This window comes from Cucumis melo, chromosome 10, assembly GCF_025177605.1.
Source record: "Cucumis melo cultivar AY chromosome 10, USDA_Cmelo_AY_1.0, whole genome shotgun sequence".
Classification (NCBI taxonomy): Eukaryota; Viridiplantae; Streptophyta; class Magnoliopsida; order Cucurbitales; family Cucurbitaceae; genus Cucumis; species Cucumis melo.
In genome coordinates, this window is record NC_066866.1 from 7,520,612 (window position 1) to 7,531,893 (window position 11,282).

At 32.0% G+C, this 11,282-nt stretch overlaps 1 pseudogene; it reads left to right on the forward strand.

The window, feature by feature from the left end:
• LOC103500257 (cucumisin-like) overlaps positions 1-7,622 on the forward strand; it is a 28,740-nt pseudogene extending 21,118 nt beyond the window's left edge.
• The last annotated feature ends 3,660 nt before the right edge of the window (positions 7,623-11,282 follow it).

An 11,282-nucleotide genomic window follows, 5' to 3' on the forward strand; every position in this document is an offset into this window, starting at 1 on the left:
AAATATAAATAGATTTAATAATTGGCTCAATTAGTAATTTAACACAGTATATATCAAAGCATGAAGTCCTGAATCCTTGTAAATTAATTTGTTTTTCCTCTCACATTAATATTAATTGAGTTTATTTTTGTATTCAATGTCTGTTTGGGTTGATTGCCTCCAATACTATTTTAGATATATAACATGAGATATCTCAAAAACGTTTTGTTCAACGTAAATCCTCAACAACAATCAATTGTTTTTAGATGGCCAAAACCCCATTTTATGTAGTAGCATATACATTGAATTAAATCAATATCGATAAAATTTAAACTTTATTTTAACAACTTTTGATGTGTATAGCTCTCCTAATGCATCCATTTAAGGAGTACTGCAGTACGTAAGGAGCCTGCTCCTGTTGTAGTTTCCTTTTCATCGAGAGGACCTAATAATCTAACCAAAGAAATTATCAAGGTTAAATTTACTTTAAATTTTCTATTTTTATTTTCTTTAGGTTCGCTAAGATGATTACTTAATTAACAAGTGTCATGAGGTTTCATAAATAATGCAGCCAGATTTGAGTGGTCCGGGAGTTGAAATCCTAGCAGCATGGCCTCCAGTTGCTCCAGTTGGTGAAATTAATAGAAATACGCTTTATAATATTATCTCAGGGACCTCAATGTCTTGCCCACATATCACGGCAATTGCAGCCTATGTTAAAACATTCAATCCTACATGGTCTCCTGCTGCAATCAAGTCAGCACTGATGACAACAGGTAATTATTCCATTCATAATTTGACTACTCAGTTAATCAATAATAGAGTAAAAAGATTATAAGTATTTCTCTATCTCTTTCGTACTTGAGAAGTGTATCTCATCTAACTGTGGTGTCTCTTTTAGTTCTTCAATTTTCCTATATGGTCTTGATGTTTTTTTTTTTTAATATCAAATTCCCGTGTTAGTCATTTCGTAGGCTCTAATACAATATACCATCAAAGTGTTACACCTCCTTTTGCCGATCGATGGTAATTAAGATGGTGACATCATATGTTTTATCTAATATAGTATCATAGTATACTAATACAAATGTGGGATTTTACAACTTTTAAAAACTGTCACAAACGATATTAGAGTCATTGTATTGTCGGTAAATCTATGAAATAACAGTTTTTTTAAAAATATCTGTTGAAAATTAAACATGTAAGTTATATGTGAGTTAATTTATGAGAGTTAAGAAATTAAAGGAGGTGAGAGTTAAAATGTTAGAGCTAATTTAGTAAGAGTTTCATATTAGTTAATATAGGGTTTAAATTTTTATATTTAACTATAGTATGAGTTATACTCATGACAATCCTATAATGTTGTAATCTAAATTATCCAAGTGTGAGTTGAATACACACAAAAAGTCTTCCAATAAGTGTTTTTTTTTCTCTCAAATATTCTATTTGGTGATTATTTATTTGGGGTGTTCATCACACGTTTTCAACAAAGTGGTATCAGAGCTTGAGTTTGGAGTCTAAAAAAATTGTTTTTGAAAATGACAAACAACAATTTAATTTTCCCTTCCTAGTAACTTGGCTTACAAAAAATATATATATATATATATATATATATATATATATATATATATATATATATATATAACAGTTGGTGTATTCGCATGAAAGCTCTATTTGGTTCACAAGATGTGTGAGACATTGTTAATAATGGTTATGAAGAACCAGAAAGTGATACAACTTTGAGTCAAGCTCAACGAGAAACTTTACAAAATACAAGGAAAAAAGATCAAAAGGCTTTCACCATCATTCATCAAGCCATGGACGATTTCAATTTTGAGAAAATTTCTGGACTAACTACTGCACATCAAGCATGACAAATTTTGAAGAATGCGTATAAAGGAGTAGATCGAGTCAAGAAGGTTCGCTTTCAAAAATTGGGAGGTGATTATGAATAAGTGCATATGAAGGAGTCTGAATCAGTTTCAAATTATATTTCAAGATTGCTAGCAGTAGTAAATGAAATTAAAAGATTTTGTGAGACAATAAGCGATGAGCAGGTAGTAGAAAAGATACTTCACTCATTGGATGAAAGATTCAATTTTATCATTGTAGCTATTGAAGAATCAAAGGATGTGAGTACAATGTCCATTGATCAACTTATGGGTTATTTACAAGCCCATTAAGAGAAGCTTCTTAAGAAGATCAAGCAGACGACTGAGCAACTTTTTTTCAGTCAAAGTTGAACTTAAAAGACAAGGAAGACAGACTAGAAATAGGCAATTGAGGTCGAGGACATGGAGGCAAGCGTGGTCATGGTGATTTCAGAGATTGAGGTTGAGGAAACTACGGTCAGAGAAAATTTGATGAGTGTAATTCAAATTCAAATTTATCAAGAGGTCGTGGAAGACTACATTATTCAAGATCAAATGGAGAAAGATCGAAGAATGACATAAGGTATGACAAGAGACAAGTGGAATGTTATAATTGTCATAAATTCGGCCATTATTCCTGGAAATGAAGAAATAGAGTTGAAGAAAATACAAATTATGTTGAGAAAGATGAAGAAAGTGGTAATTCATCGTTGCTTCTAGCATGCAAAGGTGCAGAAACATGTGAAACAGTGCATGGTATCTCGATAGTGGTGCAAGCAATCACATGTATTGAAGTAAATCAATGTTCGTGGAGCTTGATGAATCTGTTGGCGGCAATATCATATTTGGTGTTGCCACAAAAATTCCAATGAAAGGAAAAGGTAAAATTTTGATCAATTTGAAGAATAGGAAGCATGAGTATATCTCTAATGTTTATTATGTGCCTAATATGAAGAACAAAATTTTGAGTTTGGGGCAACTTTTAGAGAAAGGCTATAATATTTTGATGAAGGATTATAGTCTTTTAATAATAGATAATCATGACAAAATGATTGCTGAAGTGAAAATGATGAAAAATAGAATGTTTCTATTAAACATTCAAACTAGTGTTGCTAAATGTTTAAAGTCATGTTTCAAAGATCCAAATTGGATATGACACTTGAGATTTGAGCATTTGAACTTTGATGACCTCAGACTATTAGTCAGGAAGAACATGGTGAAAGGGTTGCCATATGTCAAACATCCAGATCAATTTTGTGAAGGTTGTCTTTATGACAAACAATCAAGGAAGAGTTTTCCACAAGAATCGTCTTTGAGAGCAAGGAGACCACTGGAGTTAGTTCACACTGATCTTTGTGGACCGATCAAACCAAGTTCTTTTGGTAAGAATAACTATTTCTTATTATTTATTGATGATTTCAGCCAAAAAACTTGGGTTTACTTTGTCAAGGAGAAATTAGAAGTATTTCGCATGTTCAAGAGATTTAAAGCTCTTGTTGAAAAAGAAAGTGGTTATTACATTAAAGCTTTGAAATCGGACAGGGGAGGTGAATTCACTTCAAATGAATTCAAAACATTTTGCACAGAAAAATGGATCAATTCGTTGACATATGATAGTTCTATTCACTCCTCAACAAAATGGTGTTGTTGAGAGGAAGAACCGTACAATACTTAACATGGCTCGAAGCATGTTGAAGAGCAAGAAGATGTCAAAAGAATTTTGGACACAAGATATTAAGTGTGCAGTGTACTTGTCAAATCGTTCCCCTACTTGAAGCTTATGGAACAAAAATCCTCAACAAGCATGGATAGGAGAAAAACCATCCATTGCTCATTTGAGAGTATTTGGATGTATGACTTATCTGCATATACCGGATGAAAAACGTAGTAAGCTTGATGATAAAAGTAAGAAACATGTTTTTGTTGGCTATGATGCAAGCTCAAAAGGCTACAAGCTTTATAATCATGTTACAAAGAAGATGATTATAAGCAGAGATGTTGTGTTTGATGAAGAAGCATCATGGAATTGGAATGACGAATCAGAAAACTACAAATTTTTTTGTTTTTCCAGATGATCATGATGAGCCTAGTGACATTGCTTCAACATCAACACCACCAACATCGCCAATCACTCTCCAACAAAACACATCTTCATCATCTGCAAGTTCAAGTGAAGGGCCTAGCACTATAGTGGCATGAGAAGTTTACGAGACATATATGATGAAACTGAAGAGTTAAGTCAAAGTTTTAAAAACCTTACTCTCTTTGTGTATTTGGTGACAATGAACCTTTGAATTTTGAAGAAGCTTCCCAAAATGACAAATGAAGAGATAAAAGCCATAAAAAAGAATGATATGTGAGAACTTTCTACTCTTCCAAATGGAAAAAAAGCAATAGGTGTCAAATGGGTGTTCAAGATAAAAAGAAATGAAAATGGAGAAGTGGAAAGATACAAACTAAGATTAGTTGCTAAAGGATATTCTCAAAGAAAAGGCATTGATTAGGATCAAGTATTTTCTCCCATTGCTCGTTTGGAAACCATAAGGTTGTTAATTGTGCTTGTTGCTCAAAATAATTGGAGGATCTTTCAGATGGATGTCAAATCAGCATTTTGAATGGATATCTAGAAGAAGAAGTCTACTTAGGACAACCTCCTGATTATTCTGTGAAAGACCAAGAGGATAAAGTTCTGAAATTGAAGAAGACATTATACGAATTGAAACAAGCACCAAGAATGTGTGATAGCAGAATCAACAAATATTTCTTTGATAATGGATATTTGAGGTGCCCTTATGAACATTCTCTTTATATTAAGGCTAATGGTCATGGAGATATTTTGGTGGTTTGTTTGTACGTGGATGACTTCATTTTGACAGGAAATTATTGAAAGTATGTTAACTAACATTTAGCAAGAAAAAAGTCGAGAAAATGCAATGAAAGAAAGAAAAAAAGATTTCAGATCATTTGCTTAACGCATTCATTCCTAGATTTCTGAGTTGCACTCCTTCAAGCCATTGAATAGGGATAAGGACTTTCGCTTTCAACTCCTAACCGCTCCTTTTATTTCTCCTTCTTAGTCGAGCTGCTTCGCACCCTATTGTTTTAAGTCGAGTTATTGAATAATGCACTCCTTCTAAGAATAAGGAATGAGCTTGAAAATTCTTTGAACCTCTTCTTCGATGCTAATTGGAACTCCCTCTCAAATGACTTAAAGGCTACAAGTGGCTATATTTTTAATATAGAAGGAGGAGCTGTTGCCTGGAAATCCAAGAAACAGACAATATTAGCCCAGTCAACTATGAAGTTAGAGATAATAGCATTAGCTACTGCTAGTGAAGAAGTAAGTTGGCTTCGAAGCTTGCTATCAGAGATTTCCTCATAGGAAAGACTGATACCAGCCATACTAATCCATTGTGATAGTACTGCAGATATCACAAAAGTTCAAAACCGTTACTATAATGGTAAGAGACAACAGATACATTGTAAGTACAGTACCATTAGAGAATTGCTCACTACTTGTGCAGTGATAGTGGATTATGTACGGTCTGACGATAACTTGGCCGATCCTTTGACGAAAGGACTCGCTAGAGAAAAGGTTTTTAAAACCATAGAAAGAATGGGACTCAAGACTATTAAAACTTGAATTACTGTGAGGTAAACCCAACTTGAAAGACTGGAGATCCCAAGAAATAAGTTCAATGGGTAATAACTGATCACAAGTAATATGACGAGAATCATGCTAAATAATTAGAAGTTCCATTCTTATGATTTAATGATTAGCATTACATTCTGAAGCATATGATGAGGCTGAATTTTGTTCTTAATGAATTCTATACTTGATATCAAGTAGTGTACCTAGCTATAAGAGTACTCTTGATATCAAGTAGGCTGAATTTTGGGCAGATCCTTAGAGTATTCACTAAACTGGGATATACGTGTAAGGCTATAAAGCACAGGCTATTTTAGAACTTCACTCAAATAATGCTATGTGTGCGATAGCGTTAGAAGTAAAATTTAAAACTACGAGTTACTTTACAATACTCTTAACCATTGTCATTACGTAAAGGTTCAAGTCATCAGACACATGCTATAGAGACAGACACTGCTCGATGAAAATATTTTTAAAAATTTTCAAGTGGGGGACTGAAAGTAAAATTTTTTCAAGTGGGGCATTATTTGATGAAAAATTTGTAAAAAGAAAAAATATATTATTTTATTCTCCAAAGCATTCCCACGTAAATAAATTTAGAATGTGGAGACGCTTTTATATACCTATTGATTGACCAAAGGGTTTGGGCCCTTAGGGCACGCAAGTTTTGGAAGGAAAGAGGAGATAGGCAAATGAGGATATGCCTACATCTCCACACGCGCGCGCCTCGGTCGGTCGGACGTGGAGAGAAGAGATAAAATTTTACTAAAAATTTCTATAAATTTCTAAATGTTATACGTTAATTAAGTGATTACGTTTACTTAATTAATTTTACCGTTTAATGTTTTTAAACGTTTCCTAAATTAAATTAATTTGTCCGTTTAAACCTTTCCTAAATTGAATTCATTTGACCGTTTAAACGTTTCCTAAATTAATTATTCTACCATTGTTGATCTCTTCCACCACTATATAAGTCCCTCAGCTTTCATCTCAAAACACAACACAAAAACCATCTTCTCCTATTTCACGTTCTAAGTTTCCGAGTTGTGTGTGTCTCTCAGTTTTTGAGTGATTATCAGTTGATTTTCATGCAAAATCAACTGAAGGGTGAGGCTGTTTTATCTTGGGGACGACGGGGCAACAATTTGTTTGCACAATTCAGAGCAGAGCTGCGAAACGTCTTAAAGAGAGCGTGTTCCGCGACTTAGTCGTACTAATCTCATTCTATTTTGCAATCCTTTCTTTTGTTCCTCAACCGATCCATCCTGCCATTGCTATTTATGCCTTTGTCATACCAGTTGAAGAATCTGAACGTATTGTGTATTGGAAGACTGAAGTACAACAACAACTAGTTTGTAGATTTCAGCAATAAATCATCCCTTTTTGTTTGACGTTTTTTCGATCCAGTTTGTAGATTTTTTTTTTCATATATGATTTTCAACATAAATAATATTCATAAGATCAACACTGCCTGATAAAATAAGGTTACATAAAAAAAACATGAAGCAACCTCAAAATATTTATATAACTGCGTATAAATACACCTTTCCATAGTCATGCATAACTTCAACCTCTAAGCTTTTCTCGAACCAATTTGTACAGCTTTGCCTATGAATGCTACACTCAATTTAGAGGCGGAGTTTGCATATGGGTCAGGTCATGTGAACCCAATAAGGGCAATAAGACCTGGGTTGGTTTATGACGCAAATGAAATTGACTACATCAAGTTGTTGTGTGGTCAAGGTTACACCAATGATATGGTTGAAATTATCACTAGCTACGAGGATGCTTGTAATTCTAGCAATATTGGCAGAGTATGGGATTTAAATTATCCTTCTTTTGGACTTTCTGTATCCCGTTCTAAAACCTTTAAGCAATACTTCACAAGAACTCTCACAAGTGTGGCATCTCAAGCATCTAAATATAAAGCTATGATTTCTGCTCCGAGAGGTCTTGTTATCACGGTGAATCCTAATGTGCTATCATTCAATGGCATTGGAGATAAGAAATCTTTTAAGTTGAAAGTTCGCGGAACAATTAAAGAATCCATAGTCTCTGCTTCCTTGGTGTGGAGTGATCGTGTGCACTCTGTGAGAAGCCCTATAACAATCAATTCTCTCTAGTGTAATTTAGTGTTTGAGAACAAAAAGGTTGAAATAAATAATGTAAGTGTGAGAGAAGTATAATATGTTGATCTCTTTGCTTTAATTCACTCTTACATTTGGGTTGTTTATTCCTAATTATCTAGTTGAGCTGGTGTGGTGGCTCGTGAAGCAAGGTTGTGTGTCTATCATTAGTATTAATGAATACTATTATCTTCTATGAGTTTTTTTTTTTTTGTTATCTGATATTTAGAAAGTAATAGGTTTAAAAATGTGGTTTTGTGTACTGTATGATCTGTTATTACAGTGACAAAAAATGATGTTTTTGAACCAATCATTATACACACTTCGACAAATATCATTTACAATAGCGTTAAAAAATTAAATTGCTACTGTAAACTATCCATAGTGATTTTGAAACGCGATCATAGCCAGTTCATGACATTCCACAAATACTATAATAAGTCTATTTCATATAGTCAAAAATTACTGTTGTGAAAACTTTTCTAAACGCTATAAAACATTTTTTATAGCAGTTTCAATAGTTGTGCAGAAATGCTCTGAAACACTTCCAATAGTGTTTTAAGCAACATTTCAAAAACGCTATAAAAACGTTTCCATAATGTTTTAGAGATGTTGTCATAGTCAAAATCGTGCAAAGGACGACTGAAATTGGTAGAGCCTCCACCTAGGCAGGGAAAATATCTTTTATAATATTGTGATGGTTCCGCGATGCTGACAACGCTGCGCGCTGACGGGAAGTCGAAGGAGAATCACCTTTGTAATGTCGCGATGCGTGTTTTTCGTTTCGCAGACCACAAGGCTATTGTTTTATATCTCCAGGGAGCCGCAAGGCATATGGCAATTTGTCCCTTTTCTTTACTCTTTGCCCCGTCCCATGCCTATATTGACTTTGTTTCTGCTCAGTTTAGCTCTAAATCAACATCAACGCTGAATTCTTTTTTCATATTCCACGCAGAAACCTATAAAGTAGATAAATTAAAACAATAAAACCATGGAATGATCCAGAATTAGACAACAGATTTTAGGTGCTATTACCAAGTCAATTCTAGAGTAATCCTCAGTTAGGTAGGGACATAAAAGTATCAGTTGCCTTTGAAAATTGCTTCTATTCAAAACTTCAGAAAAAAATTAAGGAGTAAGCTCATTTAAACTTCAAGAACAAGAAATGCAATCTTTTCCTATTATTTATTTACAAGTACAACGCGTTGTCGCGTGGCTGTTCTTTGGTTTTGTTGTCTGTTTGCCTCTTTTTGTATTTGTTTTGTTAATTTAAGAACCATTTTCTTTTCTTTTTTGTTGATTTAAAGTACATGTAACCATATCATACATGAATAAAAAATAGTACATCCAGTTCTGGTTTGATATTATACCTTGATCAATTTAATTTATTTTAAACATATACAAGTTGCAATTAAATTACTAAAAAATGTTCAATTAAATGTAGGTTAATTCCAGAAAAACTTGTGAATTAATTAACATACGTATGCATATTGGTCAACTTTGACCGAAGGATAGAGCTCGTATAATTGTTATACAAATTTATTTATATTTCTATACTGCTTTACCTTTAAATAATATATATGAAATCAATTTGATGTATGTTGTTGTTTAAAAATATTAAGAGAGGGAATTTTTGTTTAATGAGAATTAGTCTTTTCCAATTAAAGTATTTGAAAGGAGAGAGAGAATTATGGTTGACCTTATTTAAATGTCTCTACGGTTCGTGTTTATTTTTTATTTTTTATTTTATTTTGGTGGATTACTTTATTTCTCCCGAACAAATTTCTTGATGGATTATGTTTTGGAAAGTAGTCAACAATTATAAGTTTGATAAAATATTTATAAAATATAACAAAATTTAAGATTATATTAATAATAGACATTGATAGATACTAATATATTTATAATAGATACTAATAAAAGATTATTAATTTCTATCGTGGATAGAATCCAAAATTTTGTTATAGTTTGAAAATATTTTAGTTTATTTTACTAACCCTCAATTCTTTTCTAAATGAGTTAGGGTTTAGAGAAATTGTGATGGGTGACAATTTGAGTTTAGGGATTTGGAAATTTTCATATACTCTTCTCATTTTGCAAATATGACCAAAAAAACAAAAAAAGGTTGCTCAAGTGATACACATGATGTACACTTGATATACTTATACACATATTTATATACATAAATGTTGAAAATAAAATTTTTTAAAAGGGTTTTAATTTAACGGAAACTAAGTAAATATGTCTAATGACATTTGAGTAAATAAAGTGGTGTATCAAGAGTATATTCGATGTATCAAGTGTGTATCACCTGGGTTGGACTTATTTTTTTGTCATTTTTTTTTCAAAAGTAAATAAGTTCGTGCTATGAGCCTATAAACTGATTTTGTTAGATATGCAAGAAATGCGAGATTTTAGGGCAATTATGATGGATAACAAGTTTAAGGATAATAATAGAGAGTATAATAACATTTTTTTAAAAAAATAACAAATATCACAAAGTTTATCAAGGATAGACTTATAATGCTCAGACTCTTACAGTTTATTAATAATAGATATCCAGACAGACTTTGCTATATTTGCAATGTTTTAAAAATATAATGTTGCTATTTATGCTAATACTTTGAATTTAATTACTACATATATAAATATGTAGGGACGTGATATGATAACATAAATGAGATGTCAACCTAGTTGAAGATGTTCGGATGTAAGACTGATCCTTTGATCTTTGGTACTCTTCTCAAAAAAGAATATCATAATTAGTATGTAATATTTGAGCGGGTTGAAAGTTGAGCTTTAGTTTCATAATATTTATTAGAGTATATACTAACTTATTTGTTTTTTCTTATAGTGTTTATGTACTAGAGATAAAAAAAAATTTCAAAATTGCTTTACTAGCTTGTTAGTTACCAGTATATACTTTGAATACATGTTTTGGTTAGGTATACATACTTGAATAAAACTATAAATTTGTTTAAGGCAAAATTAAAATGATCATGCAGATGGAATGTTTTTCAAAATAAATTGAAAACTAAGATATATAATCCATGATAGCCCCCTATTTAGGAATTAATTTTCTACGAGTTCTTTTGACACCCAAATATTGTAGGGACATGTGGGTTGTCTCGTAAGATTAGTCAAGGTGCACGTAAACTGGCCCGAACACTCACGGATATGTATATATTAGAACTTAAGGGAGCATATTAAAAGTATTCATATGAAAAGTTCAAAGACCAATTAACTTTAAAAATATTGATAAATATAAAATTTCATTTAAATTATAATTTTAATCATAACATATTTTCATATAAAGACATGAAACACCCCTTGATTAGTTCATAATCAAAATTCTGTTTTGTTTTGTTTATTTTTCTTTTTTGATAAAATGAATTGAGGAATTATGTGTTTGGCAGACAATCTTGATTCCATTGTCTAATGACATTTTAAATTTTATGATCCAAATAGTATAAGTAATGAAAACAACAATTTTTGGTTTTATGAGATGATAAGGATGCTAAGGAGGTGTATCAACCTATTTAAAAATCTTGATGCATCTGCTCATCTCCTCTCCTCTAATATGTTTGACAACATCGAAAATGAGCTATCTTACTCTAATTAATTGAAAATTATTCTTAAATGTGTTTATTTGGCTAT